Below are 25,261 nucleotides of genomic sequence, written 5' to 3'. Positions count from 1 at the left end.
AATGAACAAACTCGAAAATGATACTTCCGTGGTCACATCCACTATGTCCCACATTGGGATCTGAAGTCAGTTGTTCTGACTTATGGTCCCAAAATCATTTCGTCACGAGAGGTATGCAAGAAAAAACACTAACAAATCCATGGTATGAAGTAAAGGATCTAACTACAACTTTTGGTCCCATTTCTTCAGAAGTCTTCTTTCAGTTAGGGGGAAAAAAAAAAGTCCCTACCTACTCCCTATGTACTTCAGTTGGACCTAAAATCAAATTTAGTCCAGGAATAATTTTCATCTGTCTGAATGCAAGGAAATGGATTGAAAAGTAAAGCATTAAGGGCATATAAGGGAGCAACAGGCAACCATGTGGGCTCCCTTTGTGAGGGTACAGGGGCTCCTTCAGATCACACTGTGATTTATACAGAAGATACTAAGTACATATCATAAATATATGCATATCATAAATACAGTTCTTATGCGCTGGGCATTCTTCCGGGCACAAACGTTATAGCAGCAAGTGAGACAGATGAAATCACCATCAAAGAATTTACGTTCTAATGAGGGCTTCAGAAAATAACTAAATAAATAAACAAGATAATTTCAGAGCATGATAAATTCAATGAAACAAAGGGCATAAGAGGATAGAGAAAAACTGAATTGGCTCCTTTAAACTGTGTGGTCATTTGGTACTGCAAGAAGCAATGCCATGGGGCGGGGAGATAGTGACGGAGCCAATATCTTCCTATAGGCCAGGCATTGTCCTGGCTCAGGGGAAAGTTGGCTAATCCTGTGTTTGTACCAAAGTATTTTGCTGTGATTCACTTGAAGATTCTATAGTCTATGAATACAAGCCCAGAGGGTGATGGTGTGATGTTCCAACCCTTATCAACACCAGGACCCAGTTGGCTGGGACACTGATCTTGTATCTTCCTGCACCTCAAAGCTGTCCAAATCTTGATGTCTTTTAACAGTAACCTATTACATATTCTCATGCAGTCTTCTGGTCTTAAATCCCATTTATATGGTGATAATTATACATGGTATCTCTAATTTAGGACTCCTCCAATCAGATTACTAATTAACATCTCAAATTTATTAATCCAAAATCGAGGTACTGATATTCATCTGTCCCCTTATACCTGTTCTTATAGTTCTTCCCACTCGGAAAGTGGAAACGCCATTATTTTTTTGTTATTCAAGCAAGAAACAAACACATACCAGGTCTTATCTTGATTCCTTTCTTCCCCTTACATCCTATATCTAATCATTCATCCAATATCTTTCACTCAACTCCCAAAAAACAAATCGGGATCTGACAGCTTCTCCTTCCCAACCAGTTCCATGGCTATCCATTGTCCATGTCTTGCACAGACACTGCTGTAGCCCTAGCTGGTCTTCAAACATCACTTTGTGCCCCCACTACAGTCCTTCCTAGAAACTAGAAACTTCCTTTCTAGAAACTAGAAAGTCACCACTGACACATGGGCCAGAGATTACTGCTCCCCCAACTTTCAGAACCCTCTCTGGTGAGCTCACCCTGAGTAAAATTACAATGCTTTCACCTACAAAAGCCTGAGAAGCCCTCCCTCTTCTTTTGTCCCATTCCTTCTGAGCACCATCTCCTACTATTCTATCCTAGTCAACTGGGCATTTCCGGAATGTTCCTTCAATTCACCAGGTATCTTCCGCCAGAGGCCTGTCACTTGGGATTTCCTGGGCTGACCATGCATGCAGCTTATTCCGTTATTTTCTTTGGGTCTTCACTGAGTAATGAGTTTCCCAGGAGGGCCTTCCTTGTACAATGATCTAAAATTCCAGTCTTCCCTAATGTTTCACATCTTACTTGCCTGTCTCATTTCTTCTCATACCACTTGAAACAATGGTTTGTATTTTATTTATTTTGCTTTTAATCCATCCCTTTCAACAGAATGAAAGCTCCATGAAAAGACAAATTGTGTCTTTTGTTCACTGTTGTTTACAAAAGTTCTTAAAAGGATGTTTGATGTTTAGTTGTGTAATAAATACTTGTTAAGTGAATAAATACTTGTTAAGTATTAATGATTAAATGAACATATGGTTATAACTAAGGAAAATTTAACTGAAAGAAAAACATAGCCCAATAAGTCTGATAATTTGCTATTTCTATTTGCTGTTGTCCCCAGAGTTGTAATCTTTATGAAAAAAACTGTTTCACCCTGCATTCCTAGAATTTCATCCACTTGGACTCAAGGGCCAGTCTCTACACGGGTCTCATACCTACCAAGCACCTTATCATGTGTTTCCATTAATGGAAAGAATATAGCTAGGATTTTATTTTACACAAAGGTGAGAAAATTCAAAGTGATAGTTGCCATACCAACTACATCTTGGCCCCTGAGCTCATATGAATTTTTGCTATTACTTATATCTGCTCTTAACTTTTATGCCTTAAAATATATAAAAGCAATTTGTCTGCCTTACTACTGCTGTGGGATTTGTCTACAATTTATGCTTCAGGGTTCACCACAGGACTGTGACATACAGAACACAAAATTCTTCTCTTTCTTTGGCACTGAGCAATAGGATGCATTTGCTTTACTACTGAACTCCACCCATAAAAGACACCATTCACTTTTTAAACTTGCTGCTCCACATTCAAGGGGGGAAAAAACTACAATACTTTTACATTCCACATTGCCTCACTTCTCCCCAAAGCCTAGGCCTTATTAAAGCACCTTCTTCTGATGTATGTGATGCTCATTTTTATCCATCTCATAGGCTCCAGGCACAAAGCCTCCTCCTTAATCTTACAATTCGTATGGAAATTAGAGCCATATAGATTCATCTGTCTGAATGAGATTACTTCTTGTCTAGAGTTGTTTTTGAGAAGAAATAATGGAATTAAAGTAGCTAGGATGCCACTATTTAGGACCTCTGAAGAATGAATATTTGATGCCAACAATATTTCATGTTAATTTGTTTCTGACATCACTATAAGAAATTAATAAATTCCTCAATAAAGCTTCTGAGCTTTTTGTGCATTTCTATTGCATCAAATTTGTGTACATTGTGTCTGTAAGATTATATCCTAATTAGACAATTTTAAAAGACAGGCTAGATCAAATTCACCAAAGTCTATGGCAACCAGACAAGTAAGAGGACACTGAGAAAGACGCTTTGCCTTTTAGCACACTACAAACACTGGCCTCAGTAAACGGGGTGATCAGATCCACTCAGCTGAGAAATAACCTAGAAGGTATCCTTTTCTTTCTTTTTAAATTAATTTTAAATTTGTTTGAAAATATATGCATTTACGTGGTTCCCAAACAAGAAAATTGGTCATGTATACATGTATACATGTTCCCATACATTTTCTTCCCATACTGATGACTTCATCTGGAAGGTTCTGCCTCCTGGCCCCAACCAAAAGCCTACAATATAGACCCACCCTTCTTACTCTGTCGTACACCCTTCCAGAGTTACTTTATGCATGGAGAAGTAAATATCGAAAGGAAGTCTTATTTTTCCCTTATAAAATCAGAAGTAAATAAGTAAAGCTGTGCACAGATTTTAAGCACAGCTAAAACTGACTTATATTTTCCTCAGGATAATTGATCATTCCCTCCAACCCCTCCCTCCTTGCTTATTCTCCTTCCAAATGGATTAGGATATATTGACTTTTTCTTAAATTGTGTCACTTAGGTGTTATTGTTAAGTACGTCTTTATTCTGAAGTGTAAAAGATCTTTAAGACAATTTTAAAGTAACGGAAAATACATTTACTAATATCGTTTTTATAACCACAGAAAAACCAAGAATTGCAAACTCTTTAGATGCTGTGGTACAGAGTAATTAAGATATTAAATATATAAATATCTTTCTTAATTTTTTTTAAGATTTTATTTATTTGACAGACAGAGATCACAAGTAGGCAGAGAGGCAGGCAGAGAGAGGGAGAGAGAGGAGGAAGCAGGCTCCCTGCCGAGCAGAGAGCCAGATGTGGGGCTCGATCCCAGGACCCTGGGATCATGACCTGAGCCGAAGGCAGAGGCTTTAACCCACTGAACCACCCAGGCGCCCCGAATAGCTTTCTTAATTTTAATGGCTTATTACATTGTGGTTTAGCTGGTTAGTAAGAACTTAACAAAATCATCTTCAATTTATAATTTATAAATTGATATTTTATGTAAAATTTTATTTTAATAAAAATATTAAAATTTTCATTTTAAAAATAAAATGAAGTTAATTGTATAGGAATTGAGCTCATCTTACATATATTATACATTTAATGACATATATAGCAAGCTTATAGCTAATTCTAAGTTGTTTTATATAACTTATTAGAATTATATAATTCTGAGTTATATTTTTTTAAATGTAGAATTCAAATTCAAGGACAATATAATGTGCTCTCTTTAGCCTGCCCATTTTAAGGGGCATGTGCACTTTGTATTCCTTTCAAAGTGAACATTTTAAAAATACATATAGATTTTGTAAAGTAGATTGTTTTAGTGGAAGAATGGATTTGAAGGGAAAATTTTATATCTATTTCTCCCACTTCCTAATAGTGTGTGACTTTGAGCAACGTACTTGATCATCTATTTTTTTTAAAGAGCTTGACTTGCTCTAAAACTATTTAATTCCTCTATGGGCAATTAGATATGAAAGAAAAGTGAGAGAGGAAAAAAAGGAAATTATAGTAAAGCGACTAAAACTAAAAAGAAAAATAATGAAATGAGACAAGTAAGTAAAAGTAGAGAAAATGTAACTTATAAGAATAAATATTGGGGCACCTGGATGGCTCAGTCAGTTAAGAGGCCACCTTCAGCTCGGGTCGTGATCCTGGGGTCCTGAGATCGAGCCCCACATTGGGCTCCCTGCTCAGCAGAGAGCCTGCTTCTCCCTCTCCCCCTGCCTGCTGCTCTGCCTACTTGTGCTCTCTATGTCTGTGTCAAATAAATAATAAAAACCTTTAAAAAAAAAGAATAAATATTTATGGGGAATATTTCAGACTTCCTGTTTACCTGCTCCCTTAATCCCTCCTACAAAATGCAAGAAAAATCTCTAAGTTTCCTTTTCCAAAGAACTGATGTTAACAGTTGGATGTGCTAGAGGAATATGGTAAAAGGAAGAATATTAATATTTATTGTGTATCTATTACCTGCTGAACACTGTGCTGAGTCTTTTACACATGTTAGCTCATTCCTGCAGGAAGATCTAGAGCCAACTATGAAATTACTATACTCAGGAATTCCCTAGTTCTCTGGTGCCTGTTCATTTATTACCGTGACAGTTATTTTACGAGTTTAGGAGACAGATATTTGGCCCAGATATTTGATCAAGCATTATTATAGGTGTTTCTGTTCAGGTGTTTTCCAATTTAACATTTAAATAGGTAGAGCCAGTAAAGCAGATTGCTCTCCCTAGTATGGGTGGGCCTCACCTAAACAGTTCAAGATCTGGCTAGAAAAAAAACAAAGCTGAACCTCCTCCAAGTAAGAAGGAGTTCTTCCTGCCTAACTGCCTTCAAATTGGAACACTGGCTTTTTTTCTTACCTTCAGGCTCTAACTGAAACATTGGCTGCTCCTGGGTCTCAAGCCTATTGTTCTCTAGACTGGAATCGCACCATCAGCTCTCCTAACTCTCCAGCCTGCCAATTCACCCTGAAGATCTTGGAACTTGCTAACCTCCATAATCACATAAGCTTATTTCTTATAGTCTTTCTCTCTTTCTGTCTCTCTTTTTTTATAATCTATCTCTCTCTCTTTCTCTCCCTATCTCTATACACACACACACACACACACACACACACACACGTACACATAGTTGACTCTTGAACAATGGGGGGTTAGGGGTGCTGATCCTTGTGCAGTTGAAAATCAGTGTACAACTTTACTCCCCCAAAACTTAACTACTAATTGAACAACAGGATGGGATCACTTTTTACTGTGATATGAAATTTACCGGAGATAACAAGCTGTTTATAGGAAGACGATTATTGTCATACTGTGTTTTAATAGAATACTCATAAGATTTGAGCTCACTCAAATAGCAACAGGATGTGAATTGTTATAGTAGTACAGTATGTACTCTGGTTAATTTTACACACTTAAGATTTAATACTACATCTTTACGTTTGCTTACATTTATCTCAACTGTAAATGGTGCCATGTATGAACTACGTTCAAGTGTGTAAGTTTTGATAAATTTAAACTTTTTATTATAGATTTGTATTTTATGGTAATAAATTATAGACAATTATCTACATATATTTCATGCATTCATGATGTACCTAATTATTTCTCTTTTTTTGATATTTCTAGGCTGTGTTGTCTGCAAGTTTTCTCAAATTATCAAAAATCTCCAAGAAATTTTTAATATATCTATTGAAAAAAATCTACATATAAGTGTGCTTGTACAGTTCAAACCTCTGTTGTTTGATGGCCAACACAGTGTGTTTGTGTGTGTGTGCGTATACTTATTTACGTACTATTATTTTTTTAAAGGTTTTATTTATTTGACAGAGACAGAGACAGCAAGAGAGGGAATACAAGAAGGAGGAATATGAGAGGGAGAAGCAGGCTTCCTGATGAGCAGGGAGCCCAATGCAGGGCTCGATCCCAGGACCCTGGGATCATAACCTGAGCCAAGGCAGACACTTAACGACTGAGCTACCCAGGCACCCCCTATATGTAGCATTCTATATAGTGTGTATATAATATACTATAGTTCTGTTTCTCTTGAGAATCCTAGTAAAGTTAGTATTATGCTGCTGGGAAAAAAAAATAACAATGTTATGAACTGAATGTTTGTGTGCCCCAAAATTTATATGTTGAAAGTTTTACTGCCCAGTGTTATGGTATTTGGAGATGGGGACTTTGGAAGGCAATCAGATTTAGATTAGATTATGAAGGTGGGGCCCTCATCGTGGGATTATTGCTTTTATAAGGAGACACACCAGAAAGTTTGCTTGCTGGGCATTCTCTCATGTCGGAGGTCACATTCTCTCTCTTTCCCTATGCTTGCACAAAGAAGAGATCATGTGAGCACAGAGTGGGAAAGTTACCTGGTACAACTCAAGAGGAGAACTTATAACAGAAAGTAACCATGCAGGCATCTTGATCTTGGACTTCCAGTCCCAGAACTGTAATACAATAAATTTCTGTTGTTTTCTCACCTAATCTGGTGTTTTGTAATGGTAGCCCAAGCTAATACACTTGATTGATAGTGTACTCTATATTTTTAAACACATTCATCATCACATTAAACTCATGGAAATCTGTGAAATAGATATTTTACCCATTCCTAGGTATGAAGAAACTGCAATATACCACATTTGGCCACACAGAAACTGACCTAATATCAAGGCAACTTAATACCTTACAAATGTTTAAAATGGAGTTCACGAAAACACTATTTTGAAGAAATTACCTTAGTATTCTGGGTTACACTTTCCTCAGATCCACATAATCTTAGTGTCAATCAAAATAAGCCAAAATTCCATTTATCTTTAGCACAAGCATAATCTCCCCCACCATCCTGTCTGCGGACATCTGTTGTCATTAATGATAAACAACACTCTTACATTCTCTCATCTATTACATTAAAAGTTATATAGGTCACATTCTCATCTTTGTAGAACATCTGAGATGCTGATCGCATAATGCCTTTTCAGATTATTTACTATAGAGAGGATCAACTTGCAAACTATAGTAGAATAAAGCAAAGTCCAAGTTTCTCCAAGTTTCTAGTAAAAGCAAAAGAGCAAGACCATGAAATGCTATATTCCATTCAAACTTCGAGTCATTGTTAACGAAGGGATAAATGTGAATTTGCAGCCTTAAAGATATAATTTCCCAATCTTGTCAATCACTTTATTTTTTTTTACATACGAGCCTATAGAAATACAACATAGAGTGCCATGGCTTTTAATGAATAGAACTCACTTGCAGATTAACTTTTTATCAGACCCCAAAAAAAAATTTTGTCTATAGTAACTTAGACATAAAAATTGGCAAAGATCAGAAAAGCACAAGACAAATCTCAACATAGAGATAAATATTATGAACATATTATGTGTAATAATCTTATTTGCTTTATATATTTTTGTGTATGTACATATATATGCATACATACACACAAACAATTTCATACCAGCCATCATCTTGCTCCCTTCATCCCTCCCTCCAGCTTGTATAATATAATATGAAGGAAAGGAAAAACGGAGGAGTCAAGAGAGTCATCAAGAGTACAGCATTCCTGTGGAAGTTGTTCAGGATCACCAGAGGAGGGAACACTAACTTTCTTCTTGTCAGTGAGGCCTATGCTCAACCTGAGAACTTATTCTTCTGCCCTTTGGCATTTCTTTACAATGAAAAATAGAATTCAGAGAGGCCAAGTGACATAGCCTGCACTCCCACGATTTGGCCTAACAAGAATATGCCAACTTCCCCTGTGCAAGTGGCACTGTGGAAAGTTACTGAGTGAAGCAATCTTGTAGAATGCCATCTGAGAGGGCTCCCTGTCAGGTGAGGGAATTCTGGCAGCCCCTAGATATGGAGAGTAGAACTGATAAATGAATTTGGGAGGAGGTTCTAGAATAGGAGGCCAAGCCAGATCTCCTGAAAAGGGGTGTAAAGAGAGAGTGGCTGACTTGGGACCTTCTGAAAAACCCCCAGGTGTGCCCTTCAGTAGAGCCAGCAAACTATCCTAAATGTTACTGGTCATCCCAAGTCACTGTTAGCTAGTAAAGCAACAACTGACTAGGAGGAAATCAAATTGTGGCCAGCTGATAAAAATTTTTCTGTTCCTCTATCCTGTTTACCTGTTTCTAACCCTAGACTCAAAAAAGGTCAAGAAGGAGACTTCTAAAGATGAGTGCCAGTCCCAGCTGCCACTTTCACTCCAGGGTTATGCAACAAGAACAGGAGTGAAAAAGGAGATGTGCCTTGTTATAAATTTTGGTCTGAGGACATGCTTTGTAAAATTTTTTTTTAAACCTATTGAAATGTATTTTATGGTGCAGTATATGATCTAACCTCTTGCACAGTCTTGAAAGTATATTCTGCAGTTATCAGGTATAGTGTTTTAAATGTCAGTCATGTGATGATGTTTTAAAATTTTCTATATCCTTACATTTGTCATAGGAATATCTATTATGATGTAGATTTTTTTCTCTGTAATGATTTCAAACTTTGAATCATGCATTTTGAACCTCTTTTTTTAGGAAGGAAAATGTCTATTGGCTGGCATTTAAGATTGTTAAAGCTTGATGATTGGTGCTTTTATTATTTAAAAAAACCCCTCTATATATTTGGTAATATCTTCAAGTTGTCTGATATTACTGTTTGTGATATATATATATATATATATATATATATATATATATATATATATATATTTCCATCATTTTACTCTCTACCTGCTTGTGTCTTTATATTCAAAATGTAGAGTATGTAGTCAGGTCTTGATTTTTTAACTTATTCATGAATTGTTCAGTCCACTTACATTTAATTATTCATGTGTCTGGCTTTAAGTGTACAATCTTGTTATTTATTTACTATTTGTTACAACATTATTTTACCCACATTTTTTCAGAATATTTTTTCCGGATGTATAGTCCAGTGCCGTAACCTGCCCTCCATGCCTCAGCAATTTTAAGATATTTTCACTGTCTTCTGAATTCAATTGTTTCTTATGATGATTTTATTTTTCTTCATATATGTATAATGTGTATAATATGACTTTTGTTCTGGATGTTCATAAGGTTTTCTCTTTAATCTTTCTTTTTACCTTTGAGTATGATGTGCTTAGGTGTGATTTTCTTTGTAGTTACCCTACTAGAGAAGCCTGAACCTATATGATGTCAGATGATATTTTTTACTTCAAAGTTTAGAATTTTTGAGCAATTAAATCTTTGAATATAATTTTTTATGTCCACTATCACCCTCTTATTCTTCTGAGAGTCCATTTACAACTATGTTAGATGGCTAATATTATTCCACAGGTCATTGATTATATAGTCATTTTTTTTTTTTTTTTTTTTGTAAACTTGTATTTATTTATTTGACAGAGAGAGAGAGCACAAGTAAGCAGAGCGGCAGACAGAGGAAGAGGGAGAAGGAGGCTTCCCGCTGAACGGGGAGCCAGATGTGGGACTCCATCCCTGGGCGCTTTGATCATGACCTGAGCCAAAGGCAGCTGCTTAACCAACTAAGCCACTCAGGTGCTCCCATAGTCATTTATTTTTAGTAACTTTTTTCTTCTGTGATCCTCAGATTGGATAATTTCTACTGACTGGTTTTCCAGTTCCCACTATTCCTTCTTCAGCCTCCAATCTGCAAAGTCCACTGAATGAATTTACCATCTCATATAATATACATTTCCATTACAAAATTTCTTTTGATTCTGAATTTCCATTTCTCTACTGATACTGCCCATCATCTACTGATAATCATATCTTAAGTAAATGAACATATTTATAGTAGTCATTTAAAATCCTTATCTTCCAATGTCAATAATTGTATCCCTTTAGAACCTATTTATAATGAGTATTTTTTCTTAAGTCATATTTTTCTGCTTTGTATATATCTAATAATTATTGATTATATGTTAAACATTGTGATTGATATGTTTTTGGTAGTCAGGATTATGCTCTGTTTTGGTAGGAAATTATATTATAGGCATATCCTGCCAGCCCCTCTCTCCTTTGCTTTATTTGTAAATGTTTATTTAATTTTGTTCCTCCCTTACTCCCAGGATACAGCCCTTACATTATAGCATAGTCTTTACTCATTAGTCATGGCTTTTCTTGGGACTTCAATTGAATGCCCAAGTTGGTCTGCAAGGTATATCCTCTCTGATCAGGCTGGACCTACATTATGTCTGTTTTGAATGACTTTGTGTTATCTCCATTCAGCTCTCAGCTTAACAAGAGCTCTCTGTTAGGGCTACTGAAGTCTTTCTCTGAATCCAGCACTTAGCCAGGAATCTATGGAGAGGTCTTGGTTAAATGGACTTAGAGCAAGGTTTTAGCTAAAACTAGATTTTAGGAGGAAGTGAACAAACAGGCCTAAAAGAAGAGTTAGGACCTGGACTTCCAGAAAGTTCTTTAATTCCTAAAGTCCTGGAGTTGAAAATCTACAGGATGCAGAGTAAAAATTTGTTGAATGTGTTCATTAAGGTTAAATTAAAGAGAAGAGAATGTTCGTTGAATGTAAAGAAAACCTAAGTGAGCTAGGTCTATGAGACTGTGAAATGGACTCCCTAGGGGCAGCCTCTCAAAGGAGTCCTTTAAAATTACCCAAGCAAAATTCTTTCTGGCAAGGACTCTAATTTTTTTTTTCTCTAACGTTTTTGAAAAAGCGAAGTATGTGAATCAGAAATGAACTCTCAAACCCATGAGGCATTATGATCCTCAAGTTCTACAATCACCTGAGTATATATATGTGCTCTCTAATCCTTGACCTAAAAATATCTTTGTGACCTTGGCTATGCTGCCACTCCAGGACTCGCTCTTGCCATGCTCAGCATGCAGATGTGGAACCAGCCCTGCCTGGAAAATGCTCCCAAGGCAAATGTTCAGTGCTTAAAATTAGGCCACACTGAGAATTCCAGACAAATTGTATTACTCCTCCACAGTAGCATAGAGGGTAAAGTTGTTTGCTGTCTTTCTGTTACATACATATGAACTTCCTGATCCTTTTAGTACCAGTTTATAGAATCCATATCCCTGGATTTTCCTATGACCATTGTTTCTCAAAATTGTTGGAATACTTAGAATCTCTTCTAGACTCTGCAAACAAATGTTTGCTGACTTGTTTTCAGACTATTCAGACTTCAAGCTCATATGTTTCTCTGCCACTGGGTAATCAAATACACTTTATTCATTTAACTGGCCTTGACCACAAAATACCTGACACTTTTGTTAATTTATTTCCTCATTTATTCACATTTGCTATAACACCCCCACTCCCCTGATACCTGGGTTTACCCCCATGATTTCTGGCTTGTTTTCATTCTTTGTTTCAGAATTACTTTAACAGATCTTCGTGTAGATTATATAATGGGCTGACTGGAAAAAATGGAAACCTGAACACTAGGCTAAATGAAGAAATAATTCTTACTGATCCATAATTTATTTATCTGCATTTTACCAAGTAACTGGTATGTATTTCAGATCGCACAACATGAAGAAATTATAGAAGGCCCTGGGGCTAAGAATACTACGATGGATTTGATTTGTTTGTATGAAGGAAAAAAGATGTTAGCAGAAAGCTGTGACCACAGAAAATAACCAACAATTTCCCTGGGTAGTTGCTGATGAATTTTCTTGAAAGAAAGTACAAATAAATGACCAAATTATATCATCTGTAAATATTTTAGGCTGTGGCAATAGGAAATTTATTTTAACAGACTTATATTTAAGCTGGGTAAAGGGGAAATCCTAGTATGAAGTAGAAAATGAAATTATTTCCAAATTTATGCCCGGGAGGTTACTTTAATTTTACCCTTCTAAACACCAAAAGAAAAATTCTCTGAAAGAAATTCTTTACATAGTTTTTAATTCTAGGAGGCACACTGACACCACCACTTATCTAAGCTAAACTCTAAAACATAAGAAACAACTAAAACAAACAATACGGATATAGTTACAATTATCTAACTGCGCAAAACTACCTTTGTGTCTGCTCTTACAATGCCAAAAATCAGGTTTTGCATATGATCAACTATTCCTCCTGCCAGCAAACTGTTGTGCCACTTTAATGAGTACAATGATCTGAGCTAGGAAGCAGAAAAAAATGGGCGTTAGCATTTTATTAAAAAAAAAAAAAAACTTTGTGTTTTTTAAAAAGATTTTATTTATTTATTTATCAGAGCGAGAGAGTGAGAGAGCGCATAACCAGGGGGAGCAGCAGACAGAAGGAGAAACAGACTTCCCACTTCCCACTGAGCAAGAAGCCAGATGTGGGCCTTGATCCTAGGACCATGGGATCAGGCACTGAGCCAAAGGCAGATGCTTAAACCACTGAGCCATCCATGCATCCCAGGTGTCAGCCTCTTAAATAGCATCTTCTTTAATAAATCCTAGGTAAGGTACAGACAAGCTCCTCTTTGTTTCATATAATAAAGAGAACATTTGTAAGAAGAATGTTACTTTGCCTTTGCTCCAGTAGGAAAAAAATGCTCTTTCTGAAGCATATTTTATTTTAGCTTCAGTGTCTCCCAAATTGCATTTTAAAAAATATATATTTATTTGAAAGACAGAGTGTGCATGAGCATGCAAGTATGGGGGGAGGGGCAGAGAAAGATAATCTTCAAGGATACTCCCCACTGAGCTAGGAACCTAACACAGGACTCAATCTCAGGACCCATGAAACCATGACCTGAGCCAAACCAACAGTTGCACACTTAACCCACTCACCCACTTGGCGTTCTAAAATTGCATTTTAAAGAGTATGGTGTGTACTTGTTGCTTCTTATAGAGTAAGGTTGAGACAATTTCTGGAATTTAAGTAAACAATTAATGGTATATTTTATGAAAGTTTCAAGTTTCGAAATAGGAAATAATGATGAGGTGGCTTGATAATTTCATACCATCCTCAAAATAGTCCAAGTGTGATAAGGTTAAGATTGCAAATCTGACTCCTGGCTTCAGGATTGACTAAGAACTCCACAATGTGACTAAGTCTCCCAATGGTGGACCCAAAGGGAACATGATGAAGTAATAGGGAAGGATAGAGTTTGTGGAAAACAAGCAGAAACTGCCAGATGAGTATGAACTTCAGAATGAGAGCCTCATCTATCTGCTGGGTCACTCTCCTAGATGTAAATTAATGGAATGGATCATCCATAATTACTGAATTTCTTGAGTCACTTATCAGTATCACTAGGAGGTTTATAAGCCTGAAGCTTGGAGTATTTGTTTGTTCTAAGACATAGCTCTCTCCTTTTCTCTCATCCCAACCATAAAGCCTGGAATTCCACGTTATTTCTTAATCTTGCTGCTGGTTAGTCTGCCTAATGTCCAGGTTTTCTTTAGGTCCATCTACTAGGCTATGTGGGGCCCTTTCCTACATGTGTCATTGTGTCCTTGAGATTGGTTCTTTGCATCATACTGTATACATTTACTTGAGTCATCCTACAATAAGAATCCCATTTTTAGAATCTCTTATTTCCAAGTATAACAACAGTTATCATGACTCTCAGCTACCATGACCTGCTCAGCTAATTAAACTCTGAATCACACCTGGGCTTTTAGACATCTGTGTCTTTTAGGCACATTATCCACTGCCTATCTAACTGTATCTAAAGGAGCTCACATTTGCAGTTGGATTTGTTCATCTAGATGACAGCTTGGGTATTAGGTAAGTCTTCAGCAAGCAATTAGTTCTGTCCTCTAGCTTACACAATTAGATGCAAAAACAGGAATACAGACTTTTCCCCATCATAGTCTGCATCTGTCTTAAAATCCACATATGTGTGCATACAAGCTGACACTTCCGCAGTCTCTGCCTTGGTTCCAATAAAATGAACCAACACCTGTGGTATACTTCCTCAGAGATTAGCACAGGCTTAATCACTCTTCATTCTCATTTAGAAATATGCCCCCCAAAGGGCAGAGTTCAATAAGTCAATTTTTTTTAAGACTGATTTAAAAAACAGATACTTGTTGAGTGTCTGTAATATGTCAAGAACTCATCTGTGTGATAAAAATGCTATAGTAAACAAAGCTTAGACTAAAATTTATAATTGTTGCTTTGGGTAATACTCCCAAAAATGGTTAATTGAGTCTTAAGCACATAATGAGAAGTCTAGATGGCTTCTATTCGGAAACTACAAATTCCTTACCGTACAGTGTAACTTACATTCTAGATTCTTTGTATATGAGTACTCATTTGGTGATTCAAAATGAGTTGCTTCTACCTACGCTCCTGCAATGTCCATGCTGATTTAACTAGCAATAGAGAACCTGGATTCATATTGATTTTCTTTTTTTTTTTAAGATTTTATTTATTTATTTGACAGAGAGAGATCACAAGTAGGCAGAGAGGCAGGCAGAAAGAGTGAGAAGGAAGCAGGCTCCCTGCCAAGCAGAGAGCCAGATGTGGGACTCGATCCCAGGACCCTGAGATCATGACCTGAGCCGAAGGCAGCAGCTTAAACCACTGAGCCACCCAGGTGCCCCTCATATTGATTTTCAAAAGCATGTGGCACAATGGCTTCAATGTAAGTTTTCTTATATTTTAGAAAAGACAGAGAATACAGATAACAGGACATATACAGCACCAGTTTAACCAGTTTAATCCTAAGTAGGATTAGCAGAGGGACTCCCAAACATAGCTCCTGATGACCAGTTTTTCTACAGCCTTTGGGATGTGATATTTGGGGTACCTGATGCATGTGTGTGCACCAGCCCAATTCAGGAAGCCATCGGATCTGGAGCTCTCTTGATTTTATACCTACCTTTCCAAGATAGTCTCCTGAGGAAACTTGATTAACTCTCATTCTCACTGCAGCTACATCTCATTCATACCAGTTACTCATTACTCCATAAAAAATCTTGGCAGTGAGATACAGGTATGACATTTTCAGCCAAATTCCCACTTAATTTAGAATAATTACTGAATTATTCTAAACATTCCCTGAATAATATCTCAACACCCTGCTCGTGTTCTCAAGTCCCCCTGAAGCTAGAAGAAAGACTTCCACATTCATGGTTAACCTTTCTGACAAATTCCACTGAGCAGTTCTCATACTTGGCTCCATCTGACATGTGTTGTAATTCTTCCATGACAAAATTTTGACAAAATGGAAAATACGTGGATCTGATATCACTCTTACTTACTCTGGAGCTTAAAACCAATTTCATTCCTCTTTAATTGTTCCTCTTCACTGCTCTAAAGACAGTATCATGGAATCACAATTGTCAAACAGCTTTCCAAACCAGTTTATTTCTTAAAGAGAATTTAATCCCTTCATTATTGACAATATTTTAAATATATATCAGGAGGGGCACTTTGGTGGCTCAGTTGGCAAGCAGCTCTCTTAGTTTCACCTTAGGTCATGATCTCAAGGTCCTGGAATTAAGCCCCACTTTGGGCTCTGTGCTCAGCAGGGAGTCTGCTTGTGGATTCTTTCTCTCTCTTCCTCCCCCTCTGCCACTCCCCTGCTTGTGTTCTCTCTCTCTCTCTCTCTCAAATAAATAAAACTTTTAAAACAAATACATATCAGGAATTTCCTAATACCTTCCTATATTTTCATTCATAAGTTTAACATTTGCTATGCTTAGGGTTTTAGTCATATATCTAGGTACATATTAAACTGTGATGTTTAGCAGCAATAATCACAAACAAGTAGTTTGACCCTTCAAAGATAAAGAGATTAAGAAATATGAGGTGTTCAGTGCTATGCTCCCTTCATCAAGTAAATTCACAGATGAGAAATTGTTCTGAAAGTTTGTAATTGCTACACTTTTCACAATACTTATTTCACCTGGATTTTGTTTCACTTCTTGAGGTACAAACTAACAATAAAATGCACAACTTCTTAAAGTTCTGAGCTTGAAAACTGCAAATAACAATCACTATATCAAAACATAGAAAACTGTCACCCCCTCCCAACACCTGTGTCCTGTCATCAACCAATCCTCTGATATTCAAGCTCAAGAAAACACTATTTTCTGTCCTTAAAACTTTCCGTTTACATCTATATGTAAAGTCATGTATAAAAATCATACTATGGATATTTTTGAGTCTAGCTTCTTTCATTTAGGATAGCATATTTAAGATTCATTCATGTTGTTGCATGAATCAATAGTCAAATTCTATCTATTGAATGGACATCCATAGTGTAGATGTATGTAACAGAGTTATTTTTACTTTCAATCCATTCACCAGTTGAAAAACATTTGCTAATTTCCAGCTTGGGGAAATTATGAATAAAATTGCTATAAATATTCACAAACAGCATTTTGTGAGAAGCTTCATTTCTTTGGGGTAAATATATAGGAGCAGGAATAAGGGTCCTATGGTAAGTATAGATTTAACTTTGTAAGAAACTGACAAACTTTTTTTTCAAAGTGGCTGTGCCATTTTAAATTTGTACCAGTGACATATGTTTCTGTTGCTGTACATCTTCACAGTCATTTGGTTTTGTTAGCAATTATAAATTTTGCCTAACAGATGTATAGTGGCTTCCCATTGTGGTATTAATTTACACTTCTGTAATGATAGTGAACATCTTTTCAATGAGTTTCCTTGTCCTTGGTAAATCTTCTCTGATGAAGTGTCTGTTTTAGACCTTTTGTCTTTTTTTTTTTTTGGATTCCATATTGAGTTGTAAGTTCTTTTTGTATTCTGGGTATAATTAACTGGCCAGATAATTGTGCAAATATTTTCATCTCAGTCTTACTTTTTTCATTATCTTGTGTGTATTAAAGAACAAAGATTTTGATATTTATAATACCTAAATTATCCACATTTTTAATTTTTAAATTCCAGTATAGTTAACATATGGGGCTAAATTAGTTTCAGGTGTACAATATAGTGATTCAAGAATTCTATGCCTTATAGTCTCTAGATCTATGTAGTTGCAAATGGCAGGATTTCATTCCTTTTTATGGCTAATATTCCATTATATAAACACACAGACACACCCATACACACACCACATCTTTATCCATTCATCTGTTGTTGGATACTTGGGCTGCTTCCATAATTTAGCTATTGTAAATAATGCTGCTATAAATGTAGGATTGTATATACCCTTTCAAATTAGTGTTTTTATATTGTTTGGGCAAATAATCAGTAGTGTGATTACTGGATCATATGGTAGTTACAGTTTTAATTTTTTGAGGAAACTCCATACTGTTTTCCACAGTGGCTATTCCAGTTGGCATTTCCACAAACAGTGCACAAGGGTTCCTTTCTCTCTATATCCTTGCCAACACTTGGTCTTGTGTTTTTGATGTTAACCATTCTGACAGGTGTAAGGTGGTATCTCACTGTGGTTTTGATTTGCATTTACCCTGATGAGTGATGTCAAGCATCATTTCCTGTGTCTGTTGGCCATCTGTATATATTTTTGGAGAAATGACTGTTCATGTCTTCTGTCCATTTGTAATTGGATTTTTTTTTTTTTTTGGTGTTGAGTTGTTGTATCAGTTCTTTATATATTGTGGATATTAACCCTTTATTGGATATGTCACTTGCAAAGATCTTCTTCCTTTCAGTTGGTTGCCTTTTAGTTTTGTTGATTATTTCCTTTGTTTTGTAGAAAGTTTTTATTTTGACATAGTCCCAATAGCTTATTTTTGCTTTTGTTTTACTTACCTCAAGAGACATAGCTAGAAAAATGTTGCTATAACCTGCGTCAGAAAAATTACTGCCTGTGCTTTATTCTAGGAGTTTTATGGTTTCAGATCTCATATTTAGGTCCTTAATCAATTTTATTTTTGTGTATGGCATAAGAAAGTGGTCAAGTTTCATTCTTCTGCATGTAGCTGTCCCATTTTGTCAACACCATTTGTTGAAGAGACTTTTTTCCCATAACATAATCTTGTCTCCTTTGTCGAAGATTTATCTGCTATTTTATATTATTTTCAAGTTTTTATTTAAATGCCAGTTAACAAACAGTGAGATATTAGTTTCAGATGTAGAAATGAGTGATTATCACTTAAAACGCCCACTGCTCATCATAACAAATGACCCCCTTAATACCTTTCATACACTTAGCTCATCTCCCCGTCCACCTCTATTTATAAAGACTGATACCTTATTTAAGAAATCTTTGCCTGTTTCAGGGTCACAAAATATTTGTTCTATACTTTTCCTTGACATTTTATAATTTAGGTCATTGAGCCATTGTGAGTTAGTTTGTTATGTATAATACCAGGCATAGGTTATGGTTCATTTTTTTTTTTTTACCTTTGTTCAAAAAGCTTTCCATTTTCCTTTGAATAGCTTTTGCATTTTTATAAAATATCATTGGATACATCTGTATGGGTCAGTTTCTGGAATCTCTAGTGTAGCCTATTGTTCTCTATGTCTACACTTCCACACATTTATCCTGCCTTCATTGATGTGGCTTCAAACTTAGTTTTGAAATTGGGTACTACAAGTCCTCTGATTTAGTTTTTCTCTTTCAAAATTAAAATAGCAATCTAAATCATTTGCTTCTCCACATATATTTTAGCATCAGCTCATCAAAAATCTATGAGAAGGAGTCAAGATGGCGGAGAAGTAGCAGCCTGAGACTACATCAGGTAGCAGGAGATCAGCTCGATAGCTTATCTAAACATTGCAAACACCTACAAATCCAACGGGAAAGCGAAGAGAAGAAGAACAGCAACTCTAGAAACAGAAAATCAACCACTTTCTGAAAGGTAGGACTGGCGGAGAAGTGAATCTAAAACGACGGGAAGATAGACCGCGGGGGGAGGGGCCGGCTCCCGGCAAGCAGCGGAGGAACGGAACACAAAATCAGGACTTTTAAAAGTCTGTTCCACTGAGGGACATTGCTCCAGGGGCTAAACCGGGGTGAAGCCCACGCGGGGCCAGCGTGGCCCCAGGCCCCGCAGGGTCACAGAAGGATCGGGGGTGTCAGAGTGTCGGAGAGCTCGCAGGTATTAGAACGGAGAAGCCGGCTGGAGAGACAGAGCCGAGGACTAAACTCTCAGCTCGGGGTTACCTTGAACCGGTCGCGGGCTGGGTGAGCTCGGAGCGCGGCTAGAGGCTGGGGATACGGGAGTGATTGGGTGCTGTCCTCTGGGGGCGCACTGAGGAGTGGGGCCCCAGGCTCTCGGCTCCTCCGGGCTGGAGACTGGGAGGCCGCCATTTTCATTCCCGTCCTCCGGAACTCTACGGAAAGCGTTCAGGGAACAGAAGCTCCCAAAAGCGAACCCGAGCCGATTACTTAGTCCGGCCGCCAGTAAGGGCGGTGCAATCCCGCCTCGGGCAAAGACACTTGAGAGTCACTACAACAGGCCCCTCCCCCAGAAGATCAACAAAATATCCAGCCAGGACGAAGTTCATCTATCAAGGAGAAAGCAGATTCAATTCCTAAGACAGCAGAGCAATTCCAGAGGAGGAGAAAGCAAAGCACGGAACTCATGGCTTTCTCCCCATGATTCTTTAGTCTTGCGGCTACTTCAATTTTTTTTTCTTTTTTCAATTTTTTTTTCTTTTTTCTTTTTTCTTCTTCTGCTAAATTTTTTTTAAACTTTTACCCTTTTCTTTTTTTTAACATTTTTTGACTAGTTCATCTAAATATATATATTTTTTCTTTCTTTTTTATATTTTTTATTTGTTTTATTTTTTAAATTTTTTTCTTTCTTTTTTTTTTCTTTTTTTTTCAGAAGCTGTTTTTATCCCCTTTCTCCCCCCCACAATTTGGGGTCTCTTCTGATTTGGTTACAGCGCATTTTTCCGGGGTCTTTGCCATCCTTTTAGTAGTTTATTTGCTCCTTCATATTCTCTTATCTGGACAAAATGACAAGGCGGAAAAAATCACCACAAACAAAAGAACAAGAGACAGTACCGAAGGCTAGGGACCTAATCAACACAGACATGGGTAATATGTCAGATCAAGAGTTCAGAATGACGATTCTGAACATTCTAGCCGGGCTCGAAAAAGGCATGGAAGATATTAGAGAAACCCTCTCTGGAGATATTAAAGCCCTTTCTGGAGAAATTAAAGAACTAAAATCCAACCAAGTTGAAATCAAAAAAGCTACTAATGAGGTGCAATCAAAAATGGAGGCTCTCACTGCTAGGATAAATGAGGCAGAAGAAAGAATTAGTGATATAGAAGACCAAATGACAGAGAATAAGGAAGCCGAGCAAAAGAGGGACAAACAGCTACTGGACCATGAGGGGAGAATTCGAGAGATAAGTGACACCATAAGACGAAACAACATTAGAATAATTGGGATTCCAGAAGAAGAAGAAACAGAGAGGGGAGCAGAAGGTCTATTGGAGAGAATCATTGGAGAGAATTTCCCTAATATGGCAAAGGGAACAAGCATCAAAATCCAGGAGATGCAGAGAACCCCCCTCAAAGTCAACAAGAATAGGTCCACACCCCGTCACCTAATAGTAAAATTTACAAGTCTTAGTGACAAAGAGAAAATCCTGAAAGCAGCCCGAGAAAAGAAGTCTGTAACATACAATGGTAAAAATATTAGATTGGCGGCAGACTTATCCACAGAGACCTGGCAGGCCAGAAAGAGCTGGCATGATATATTCAGAGCACTCAACGAGAAAAACATGCAGCCAAGAATACTCTATCCAGCTAGGCTATCATTGAAAATAGAAGGAGAGATCAAAAGCTTCCAGGACAAACAAAAACTGAAAGAATTTGCAAACACCAAACCAGCTCTACAGGAAATATTGAAAGGGGTCCTCTAAGCAAAGAGAGAGCCTAAAAGTAGTAGATCAGAAAGGTACAGAGACAATATACAGTAACAGTCACCTTACAGGCTAATAATGGCACTAAATTCATATCTCTCAATAGTTACCCTGAATGTTAATGGGCTAAATGCCCCAATCAAAAGACACAGGGTATCAGAATGGATAAAAAAACAAAACCCATCAGTATGTTGCCTACAAGAAACTCATTTTAGACGCGAAGACACCTCCAGATTTAAAGTGAGGGGGTGGAAAACAATTTACCATGCTAATGGGCATCAGAAGAAAGCTGGGGTGGCAATCCTTATATCAGATCAATTAGATTTTAAGCCAAAGACTATAATAAGAGATGAGGAAGGACACTATATCCTACTCAAAGGGTCTGTCCAACCAGAAGATCTAACAATTTTAAATATCTATGCCCCTAACGTGGGAGCAGCCAACTATATCAACCAATTAATAACAAAATCAAAGAAACACATCAATAATAATACAATAATAGTAGGGGACTTGAACACTCCCCTCACTGAAATGGACAGATCATCCAAGCAAAAGATCAACAAGGAAATAAAGGCCTTAAATGACACACTGGACCAGATGGACATCACAGATATATTCAGAACATTTCATCCCAAAGCAACAGAATACACATTCTTCTCTAGTGCACATGGAACCTTCTCCAGAATAGATCACATCCTGGGTCACAAATCAGGTCTCAACCGGTATCAAAAGATTAGGATTATTCCCTGCATATTTTCAGACCACAATGCTCTGAAGCTAGAACTCAATCACAAGAGGAAAGCTGGAAAGAACCCAAATACATGGAGACTAAACAGCATCCTTCTAAAGAATGAATGGGTTAACCAGGAAATTAAAGAAGAATTGAAAAAATTCATGGAAACAAATGATAATGAAAACACAACAGTTCAAAATCTGTGGGACACAGCAAAGGCAGTCCTGAGAGGAAAATATATAGCAGTACAAGCCTTTCTCAAGAAACAAGAAAGGTCTCAAGTACACAACCTAACCCTACACGTAAAGGAGCTGGAGAAAGAACAAGAAAGAAACCCTAAACCCAGCAGGAGAAAAGAAATCATAAAGATAGAGCAGAAATCAATGAAATAGAAACCAAAAAAACAATAGAAAAAATCAATGAAACTAGGAGCTGGTTCTTTGAAAGAAATCAATAAGATTGATAAACCCCTGGCCAGACACATCAAAAAGAAAAGAGAAAGGACCCAAATCAATAAAATCATGAATGAAAGAGGAGAGATCACAACTAACACCAAAGAAATACAGACAATTATAAGAACATACTATGAGCAACTCTACGCCAACAAATTGGACAATCTGGAAGAAATGGATGCATTCCTAGAGACATATAAACTACCACAACTGAACCAGGAAGAAACAGAAAACCTGAACAGGCCCATAACCAGTAAGGAGATTGAAACAGTCATCAAAAATCTCCAAACAAACAAAAGCCCAGGGCCAGACGGCTTCCCAGGGCAATTCTACCAAACATTTAAAGAAGAACTAATTCCTATTCTCTTGAAACTGTTCCAAAAAATAGAAACGGAAGGAAAACTTCCAAACTCATTTTATGAGGCCAGCATCACCTTGATCCCAAAACCAGACAAGGATCCCACCAAAAAAGAGAACTACAGACCAATATCCTTGATGAACACAGATGCAAAAATTCTCGCCAAAATACTAGCCAATAGGATTCAACAGTACATTAAAAGGATTATTCACCACGATCAAGTGGGATTTATTCCAGGGCTGCAGGGTTGGTTCAACATCCGCAAATCAATCAATGTGATAGAACACATTAATAAAAGAAAGAACAAGAACCATATGATACTCTCAATAGATGCTGAAAAAGCATTTGACAAAGTACAGCATCCCTTCCTGATCAAAACTCTTCAAAGTGTGGGGATAGAGGGCACATACCTCAATATTATCAAAGCCATCTATGAAAAACCCACCGCAAATATCATTCTCAATGGAGAAAAACTGAAAGCTTTTCCGTTAAGGTCAGGAACACGGCAGGGATGTCCATTATCACCACTGCTATTCAACATAGTACTAGAAGTCCTAGCCTCAGCAATCAGACAACAAAAAGAAATTAAAGGCATCCAAATTGGTAAAGAAGAAGTCAAACTATCACTCTTCGCAGATGATATGATACTATATGTGGAAAACCCAAAAGACTCCACTCCAAAACTGCTAGAACTTGTACAGGAATTCAGTAAAGTGTCAGGATATAAAATCAATGCACAGAAATCAGTTGCATTTCTGTACACCAACAACAAGACTGAAGAAAGAGAAATTAAGGAGTCAATCCCATTTACAATTGTACCCAAAACTATAAGATACCTAGGAATAAACCTAACCAAAGAGACTAAGAATCTATACACAGGAAATTATAAAGTACTCATGAAAGAAATTGAGGAAGACACAAAAAAATGGAAAAATGTTCCATGCTCCTGGATTGGAAGAATAAATATTGTGAAAATGTCTATGCTACCTAAAGCAATCTACACATTTAATGCAATCCCTATCAAAATACCATCCATTTTTTTCAAAGAAATGGAACAAATAATCCTAAAATTTATATGGAACCAGAAAAGACCTCGAATAGCCAAAGGAATATTGAAGAACAAAGCCAAAGTTGGTGGCATCACAATTCCGGACTTCAAGCTCTATTACAAAGCTGTCATCATCAAGACAGCATGGTACTGGCACAAAAACAGACACATAGATCAGTGGAACAGAATAGAGAGCCCAGAAATCGACCCTCAACTCTATGGTCAACTAATCTTCGACAAAGCAGGAAAGAATGTCCAGTGGAAAAAAGACAGCCTCTTCAATAAATGGTGCTGGGAAAATTGGACAGCCCATGCAGAAAAATGAAATTGGACCACTTCCTTACACCACACACGAAAATAGACTCCAAATGGATGAAGGACCTCAATGTGAGAAAGGAATCCATCCAAATCCTTGAGGAGAATGCAGGCAGCAACCTCTTCGACCTCAGCCATAGCAACATCTTCCTAGGAACAACGGCAAAGGCAAGGGAAGCAAGGGCAAAAATGAACTATTGGGATTTCATCAAGATCGAAAGCTTTTGCACAGCAAAGGAAACAGTTAACAAAACCAAAAGACAACTGACAGAATGGGAGAAGATATTTGCAAACGACATATCAGATAAAGGGCTAGTATCCAAAATCTATAAGGAACTTAGCAAACTCAACACCCAAAGAACAAACAATCCAATCAAGAAATGGGTAGAGGACATGAACAGACATTTCTGCAAAGAAGACATCCAGATGGCCAACAGACACATGAAAAAGTGCTCCACGTCACTCGGCATCAGGGAAATACAAATCAAAACCACAATGAGATATCACCTCACACCAGTCAGAATGGCTAAAATTAACAAGTCAGGAAATGACAGATGCTGGCGAGGATGTGGAGAAAGGGGAACCTCCTACACTGTTGGTGGGAATGCAAGCTGGTGCAACCACTCTGGAAAACAGCATAGAGGTTCCTCAAAATGTTGAAAATAGAACTACCCTATGACCCAGCAATTGCACTCCTGGGTATTTACCCTAAAGATACAAACATAGTGATCCGAAGGGGCGCGTGTACCCGAATGTTTATAGCAGCAATGTCTACAATAGCCAGACTATGGAAAGAACCTAGATGTCCATCAACAGGTGAATGGATAAAGAAGATGTGGTATATATACACAATGGAATACTATGCAGCCATCAAAAGAAATGAAATCATGCCATTTGCGACGACGTGGATGGAACTAGAGCGTATCATGCTTAGTGAAATAAGTCAATCGGAGAAAGACAACTATCATATGATCT

Source organism: Meles meles, chromosome 5 (genome assembly GCF_922984935.1).
Source record: "Meles meles chromosome 5, mMelMel3.1 paternal haplotype, whole genome shotgun sequence".
NCBI lineage: Eukaryota > Metazoa > Chordata > Mammalia > Carnivora > Mustelidae > Meles > Meles meles.
Note: the sequence above shows the minus strand (reverse complement) of the source record.